An 8,182-nucleotide genomic window follows, 5' to 3' on the forward strand; every position below is an offset into this window, starting at 1 on the left:
CCAAGTCACTCGATCCCCAGATGGGGTGTCAACGTGGAGGTGCTTCAGAAAGGGGTGCAGCTAGAAGGAGATGCAGCACCGCTGGTGAGGGTGACCCCGAATGAAGGCAGAAAACCCGAACTGGCAAAGCTGCTCCGCGCTTCCTCCCCCACCACACAACTCAACCCTGCCACTGGTCTCAACTGAAGGTTGCTTGCTGGCATAATGTTTCCAAGTCCCTGTCCCTCACCACAGAATCCAAAGCTTCAACATCAAGAGAAAATACCCAGTGGTAGCCATTTGAATACCCAAAGATCAAACAACTACCCAAAACTAGCCAAATATGATTGTTTTATAGATGTATCCAGAGTGACAGTTTACAAAATACGTTAAATCAAAGCACTAACATAACAGCTGTGTACATTTTGAATGATTGTGAGCAACAGCTCTTGGACATATCAGCATGAAGTCATTCTGGGCGTAAGATTTAATGGGTCAAACTCAACACCTGCATACATAATACCAAGTGATGATCTGTGAGGATAGTGATTTGCTTTTAAAAATCAAAGCATCAAATAAAGCAGAAAGTAAATGTCATGTTGCCAATGCAGTTTTCTTTTCAAAAATAACTACCTAGGTGTAGATCTGTCTCATCAGCAGTTATAATACAAGAGCTTTCTCTTTTACCTTTAGAAAACTATGCTAAACACACACCCTTATTCTGAGTGCCTGTGCTGAAGTTCAACAAGTGGCCTGGGCGCTGTCCCTGAGCTTTTCTCTCTGAAATCTAGCACACTAATACTTGACCACAGCTCCACTGCCTGTTTGTGTGGTCATTTGGAGATCAGAGAATTACTGCTGTCCTTCTGCTCAGGCTGATTTGGAAACTGAATCCTCTTAAATCAGCCCCTGAGTAGCTCAGATACAGGTATGAACCACGAGTGTTTGGCTAAACAGTTCAGCTTTAGGATTTCTCAGTTGATGGCGTGTGCTTGCCAATGGAATCTTTATTACCTGTGAAGGGGAAAATATCAATTTTTCCTCCCGTCCCTTGGGCTGACCTTCTGTGTGATGAAGGAACAATGCTTGGAGAGCCTGGGCCACAGCATGCACGGCGTTGTAGACATGGTGACTCTTTTCTGACATGGTCACGTCCAAAAAGTGTGCAGGCAGCCATTCAAAGGAGGCGTTGTGTGGACAGTTCTGCCAAGTCACACAGTCAGACTTGGACAAGGAGCAATTAAAAGCCATGACCCACAGCCTAGTGAGGAGATAGTCTTCTGGATACTTGGAAGGGTAAATTGTCTGGATAAAAGTTGTGAATTCAGGAACGTCTCCATAGTGATGTATAAAAAGGAGGCGGGAGTGGAAGTGTGCAGCCATGTGATGTCTCCCTCTGAGGATCGCCAGGCTGAGTGAGTTCATGAGCCAAACTTTTCCTGCCAGGAAAGAGTTGCCCAAAGCTTCTGCATTCACTACAGTTTCCAGGAAACCACTGTTACCATAGACAACAATGACATTTGTCGATGATTTTGTAATTTCATACAGGAGTAGTAAAGACTTGGACATCGATCGCATGGAGCTGACTGCCAACACCATTTCAAAACCGCTGCAGATTCCATTTCTGTCCATCTCTCCTCTCAGCGCTGCGAGCATCCACAATCCATTCTCATCTGCTGAGATGACCAGCCCCACCCAGGTCCAGCGGAAGTGAAGCATCAGGGAGACCATGCCCAGGGCCAGGGATGTGTCCTTGGGGGCCATCTGATAGACGGAAGGAAACCGGCCATGGTCACTGAGGAGCAGATCAAAAGATCCAAAGGTAAGCTGAAGGGAAAGAAAAGCAGGAGCATCGTGAGGAAGGGGGCGTCATTAACTACAGCTCAGCCTGACTTATGTTAGGTAAGACCTGGACGTGGGTACAATGAAGGGTTGTTTTTCCTCTCATCAGTAGAAGCTACATGTAAAACCCAAGTGCAGAAATTGGATACAGGTCACTCATGTCTGTCATCCAAGCCACTCAGGATGCTGAGACCTGAGGATCATGCTTTATAGCCAGCCTGGGTAGGAAAACCCTGAGACTCTTGTCTCCAAATAGCTAGTAGTTAAGGAGCTAGAAATTGTACTGTGGCTGAAAGTGTTAGAGGTCCAGCCCTGAGCACCAAAGCTCCGGGTCAGTCTCCTGGCCCTGAAAGAAAGACTCTAGAATGGCACTCCTCCTCTCCCCCAACACCTCCACGCCCCAACACCATTAGTTGTTCAGGACCTCGTGCAAAACACACAGATAGAGAGACTGAAGGGTGGCATGTTTAAGGGGTAATCCACAGGCCTAACTCCTCTGAGCACCTAATGGTCAGCTGACACGGTCGAATGCAGGCAATCACAACCTGCTTGTGGGAAAAGGGCAATCGGCAGAAGTGTGACCAGATGCAGATGTTATATTGATTGTCCATTAGATAAACATGAATCCTATAACTGGAGCATTTGGATGGGAGAGAAAAGATGAGTCAGAAGTATAGAAGGGATGGCATTGTTCCAGATGTCCTGTGGTCATAATCTGAGGTATAGAATTGTACCCTCTGTACAACCCAGACGTGATCACCATCTTCATCATCATCACTATCATTATCATCGTAATGTATTTCCCATTTTTATTTATGACTTTTATTATTTAGTTATGTATTTATTTTTTGGGTTTTCAGTATCCTTACAAACTTGTAGAAATGGTCGTTACTAACCTGTGAGTTTGTGAGAACAATAAGTCCTGACACGTCATCCATTCCATCCTTCTTCCCCCTCTCAACCCACTCAATCCCCTCAAAATGCCTCATGTCCTCGTCACACAGGAGTGTGGAATATCCTGACTGACGGTGTCCACCCAGGGTCTCTGGTTCTGCTACCCCCCATCCTTCACCTCATTCCCGCCCACCAGCATACATTCTCCACCTTCCTAGTGCTCATTTTGTTAAACTGTTAGTTCTTCAAAAGAGTTCAGCTACTAGACCCTCTCCTCACAAGATCTTACTTTGCTTAACATGTTTGTGTATCTATCTTTATGATCACACACCCACATATATATATATATATATATGTACATATGTGCTTCACCTCTTATGTCTGCCTATGAGGGAAAACAAGTACTCTTTGTCTCTCTTAGCCTGACTTACATCACTTGACATAATTTCTTTCTGTGCTGGTCTGGCGAATGAACTTGGGCTCTAGGCTCTGTCTATGAGCGTCTTTCCTTTCAAGATGGTGCTCTACAAATAGGCCTTATCTCCATTTCTGGCTTGTAGTGGTTCATTGGAGATAAGAGTCTCACAGACTTTCCTGCTTGGGCTGGCTTTGAACCATGATCCTCAAGTCTCAGCCTCCTGAGCAGACAGGTTTCCCGGTGTGAGCCACTGGCATCTGGCCACTTCAGTGAGTTTTTCAAAGTCTCCCCATTTATCTGCAATTGACCTGGTGTCTTTTATGGCCATCTGCTTTTCTATCACTTTATAGGAGTGTGCTTCTTGGCTCAGAGGTGCGGGAAGTCCACCACCTCTTCCAGCCTTCACCAATCAAGGGAAAGTGACCAAACCAGCCGTTGTAGAGGCCTTTCCCTTCGAGGTCATACATTTTGAGGTATTCTTTTTTTAAATTTTTATTTATATTTTATTGTGAAAATACTGTAAAGAGGGGTTACAATTACATGGGCAAGATAATGAGTACATTTCTTATCAAGCATTGTAGCCATCTCCGTTGTTTCCCCTTTCCGTCCCTTCCCATCTTCCCCCCGCCCTCCCCAATCCTTCCCGCCCCCCACCAAAGTTGTAAAGTTCATTTTTGACATAACAACTTGTACTTCCCATTGTTGCAATGGGTCCACCTGTATCCCAATTTAAACAACTTGTTTTTCCCCTTCCCCTCCACAAATTATACCAATATCAAATACAGTGAAAGCAGGGGTTATACTGTGGGGGAGGGACACACAAAGCAACAAAGAAATAATCTTATAAATGCATTAGAAACAATCGCATGAAAGACAAAAAACATTTGAATACATATCTTAGGGTTCATTTTCCTAACATCACCTTATCTGACCTTTTCTGCTTGTCTCAGACATATACTAGATATTGCAAATAAGGGAAACCATGGGACCTATATTTCTTTGGGCTTGGCTTACTTCACTTAAGATAATTTTTTCCAAGCCTTTCCATTTCCTAACAAATGGAGCAATGTCATTCTGATGGAGGCATAGAATTCCATTGTGTATATATACCACATTTTCTTGATCCATTCATCTGCTGAGGGGCATCTGGGTTGGTTCCATATCTTAGCTATAGTAAATAATGCTGCAATAAACATAGTTGTGCTGGTAGCACACTGCTGAATCACGAGGGGGTTCATGGAAGAGATTAGAAAGGAAATTCAAATGTTCATGATATTCAAAAAAATGAGCACAGAAATCACCAGCTCCTCTAGGACACAGCAAAGGCAGTACTCAGGGGCAAGTTTATAGCTCTGAGTTCTTACATCAACAAATTGGAGAGATCTGAAACCAACAATTGAATGAGACATCTGAACATCCTTGAAAAAGAGCAGCAAGATAAACCCCAATCCAGTAGATGGAAAGAAATAATTAAAATTAAATCAGAATTAAATGAATTAGAATCCAAAAAAAAAAAACTATAAAAAGAATCAACAAAACAAAGAGTTGGTTCTTCGAAAAAATTAACAAAATTGACAGACCCTTAACAAATCTTATCAGAAAAAGAAAAGAAGACACCCAAATAAATAAACTCAGAGATGAGAATGGAAACATCACCACAGAAACAACCAAGATTCAGAACATTATAAGGGAATACTTCTCAAAACTTTATGCTAATAAGTTTGAGAACTTGGCAGAAATGGACTTTTTCCAAGCAAATTGACATGACAAAACTAAACCAAGATGAGTTAAACCATCTTAGCAGGCCCATATCAAGCATTGAAATAGAAACAGCAATAAGAGACCTCCCATCTAAGAAAAGTCCAGTACCAAGATGGTTTTACAGCAGAATTCTATAAGGCCTTCAAAGCAGAGCTCACACCAATACTCTTCCAACTCTTCAATGAAATTGAAAGAGAAAGTTCACTACCGAACACATTCTATGAAGCCATCATAACCCTCATCCCAAAACCAAGCAGGGACTCATCAAAGAAAGAGAACTATAGACCCATTTCTTTGATGAACATTGATGCAAAACTTCTCAACAAAATTTTGGCCAATCGACTTCAACAATTCATCCAAAAAATCATACACCACGATCAAACAGGATTCATTTCAGGGATGCAAAGCTGCTTCAATATACGCAAATCAATTAATGTAATTCATCACATCAACAGGAGCAAGGATAAGAATCACATGGTTATCTCAATAGATGCAGAAAAAGCATTTGACAAGATCCAACACCGCTTTATGATGAAGGTTTTGGAAAAATTAGGAATCCATGGAACATTCCTCAATACAATAAAGGCTGTATATGACAAACCTACAGCCAGCATTATACTTAATGGTGAAAAACTGAAGCCATTTCCTCTTAACTTAGGAACAAGACAAGGATGTCCACTCTCTCCACTTCTCTTCAATCTAGTATTAGAATGCCTAGCTACAGCAATAAGACAAGATGCAAACATAAAGGGGATCCAAATAGGGAAAGAAGAAATAAAACTCTCCCTCTTTGCAGATGCCATGATCTTGTAAATAAAGAATCCCATAGACTCCACTCCCAAATTACTCAAGCTGATTCAAAACTTTGGCAAAGTAGCAGGGTATAAAATTAACCCCCAAAATCAATGGCTTTTCTGTATGCCAACAATGAGAAAAGTGTGGCTGAAATTAGGAAAGCAACTCCATTTGTAATAGCCCCACAAAAAAATAAAATACCTAGGAATTAACTTAACCAAACGAGTGAAGGACTTTTATGATGAAAACTTTAAAACTTGAAAAAGGATATCAAAACAGAACTTAGAAAATGGCAAAAAAAAAAAACTCCCATGCTCCTGGATTGGAAAGATCAACATTTTGAGGTGTTCTTGAAGAGCCTGTCTTCCTCCCAGCCTCACCACACATCTGAAATTAGCATCAGAGCGGACATCGGTTCCCGGCTTTCCACCCACCACCCTTCCCTCACCTGAGGAAGGCTGTAGAGTTGCAACAGTGTCCCCACGGTGGCAGACATTGCGCCTGTGTCTCCTGTCAGGGCTACTTCCAACTCGCTCTCTCTAACACAGTTGTAGTTGGGTGTGGCCAGCTTCCCATACAGCCAGGCACATGCAGAGGACAGTATCCGCTGGTCTCTGGTGTCAATAGAATAGACACTAAATCCCAGAGTCACATTAGACAAAAGATGGGGGTTCTTGTTGATCTGCTCAACAGCAAAAGCCAAGGCCAGAATCACCTGGTAGTTCTTGTAGATAAAGCTGCACACAAGACACGGGAATTTTGAGGAGGGGAAAAATGAAAACAACCCCACCCATACATGCAAAAAGCCAAGTCACGGATGCTCTTCAAATCCCAAACTATAGCCAGATGAATGGAAGGCTAGTTTAGATACAGTATTAACATGTTCACCTGCTACCTCTTGGTTATACCAAAGGACTTTGCCTTTCCTCTCTACTGACTATGGACACATTACAAAGCTGGAGGTCTACGGAAAATTAGAAATATTCTCAAAATCATCAAGGTATTTGGCGCTTCGAAGATGGTCTACTCCATTATCTCAGTCGGTGATTGACGGTGACAGAAGTAAAAAATATTCCGTCACCTTACCTTCCTTTGATAAAGGGGAATTCAATCCAGAACTAAGCTTTCGGTGACATCTGAGGCAAATCTATCCTTTTACCTGGCATCACCGGCTGCCTGACCTGAGCTGACCTGACTGCCATGAATTAATTTCTAGTGCGAGTCTCTCAGGTTGTCTATTCCATGTCCGTTGTAAGCAAACCTGAGTTGGAATTTGTCGTAGCTGATGACATCTAATATTAGAGCAGCCCCATCCTATAGTTACCTGAGAGGAGGTGTGATCACATTGAGTGACTTCCACTAACAACACTGGGAAATCAATTTAGCGCAAATATTCTAGGAGTTTCTGCACAGTAATTTTGCCTCCACTGCATCCTATGCTGATCCTTGAACTGGAAGTAGTTCATTTTGGCTGTGCTTTCCTGAGATTGACCCCAGTCTTACTTTGAACCCATAGTCAAACCTCACTGCACGGGTCCAAACATCGACAGGTACTTGGTTACCAGAAGAATATAACTGACCATCTGCTACAAGTGGCAGAGAGAACTTATCATCTAGGAGGAGACCAAGACCAGGCATGACACCATCCCCCAAATGGGGAGTCTGGATGTCTGATGGTAGTTAGGAAGTAAGCCTCTGAAGAGCTGGCACCAATGAAGGTATTTTTATGAACATATTGGAAACATTGTAAGTACAGAGGGAAAATTCAGGAGAAGCATCAAGCAGGAAGGCATGGACATGGTTGGTCCACATGGAAGACAGGTAGATGAGCTTCCATGAATAAGTCACAGAAAGGGACAGAGGTCTCCTCCCGCAGGAAGAGTGTGCAGTTGCTAATCATTCAAACAGGGGCAAAGCAGCTCTTCCTGACAATGGCAGAGAAATGGCAGCCACGGATGCACAAAGGCATATTACATTCTAATGAAGGAGTATTACATTTCCTGAGCTTTGCCTAAGCTTAATTAATTCCATCCTCTGCTGCAGACAGCCCAGGAAAATGTAGAAATCCCGAGGATGTGAGCGTCCCCATGGCCCAGCATTGAATAGGGGCATTACATTCTTACACAGGGCACACATTGTTCTGGCTCTCTTTGTAGCTCCCTAATTCATGGAGCTCCAGTAATATAAAATCACAACCTGAGTATCCGCGTGTCTAAAATAATGTAATTTCTCTGACAGGTGAGCGTAAGTATAGCCCTTCTCTCAAGGGGTGTTAGCAGCCCTCATTACTGAAATAAATACCATCAGCCTGTTGACCTATGGAAAAGACAATTTTGCATGGCCTCTTAGGTCAGACTGCATGCCAGGGCCCCTGGCTGAGTTTGAAGTCACGGTGTGTTTCTTGAGGACAGTGACAGCCAGTGCAGAAGCCCTGGGAAGGAAGCTACGGGGAAGCCAAACCCGGAAGCTCTCTTCTCCTTTGATGGAGGAGAA

Source organism: Dipodomys spectabilis, unplaced genomic scaffold (genome assembly GCF_019054845.1).
Source record: "Dipodomys spectabilis isolate Male_0828 unplaced genomic scaffold, ASM1905484v1 ptg000573l, whole genome shotgun sequence".
Lineage (NCBI taxonomy): Eukaryota > Metazoa > Chordata > Mammalia > Rodentia > Heteromyidae > Dipodomys > Dipodomys spectabilis.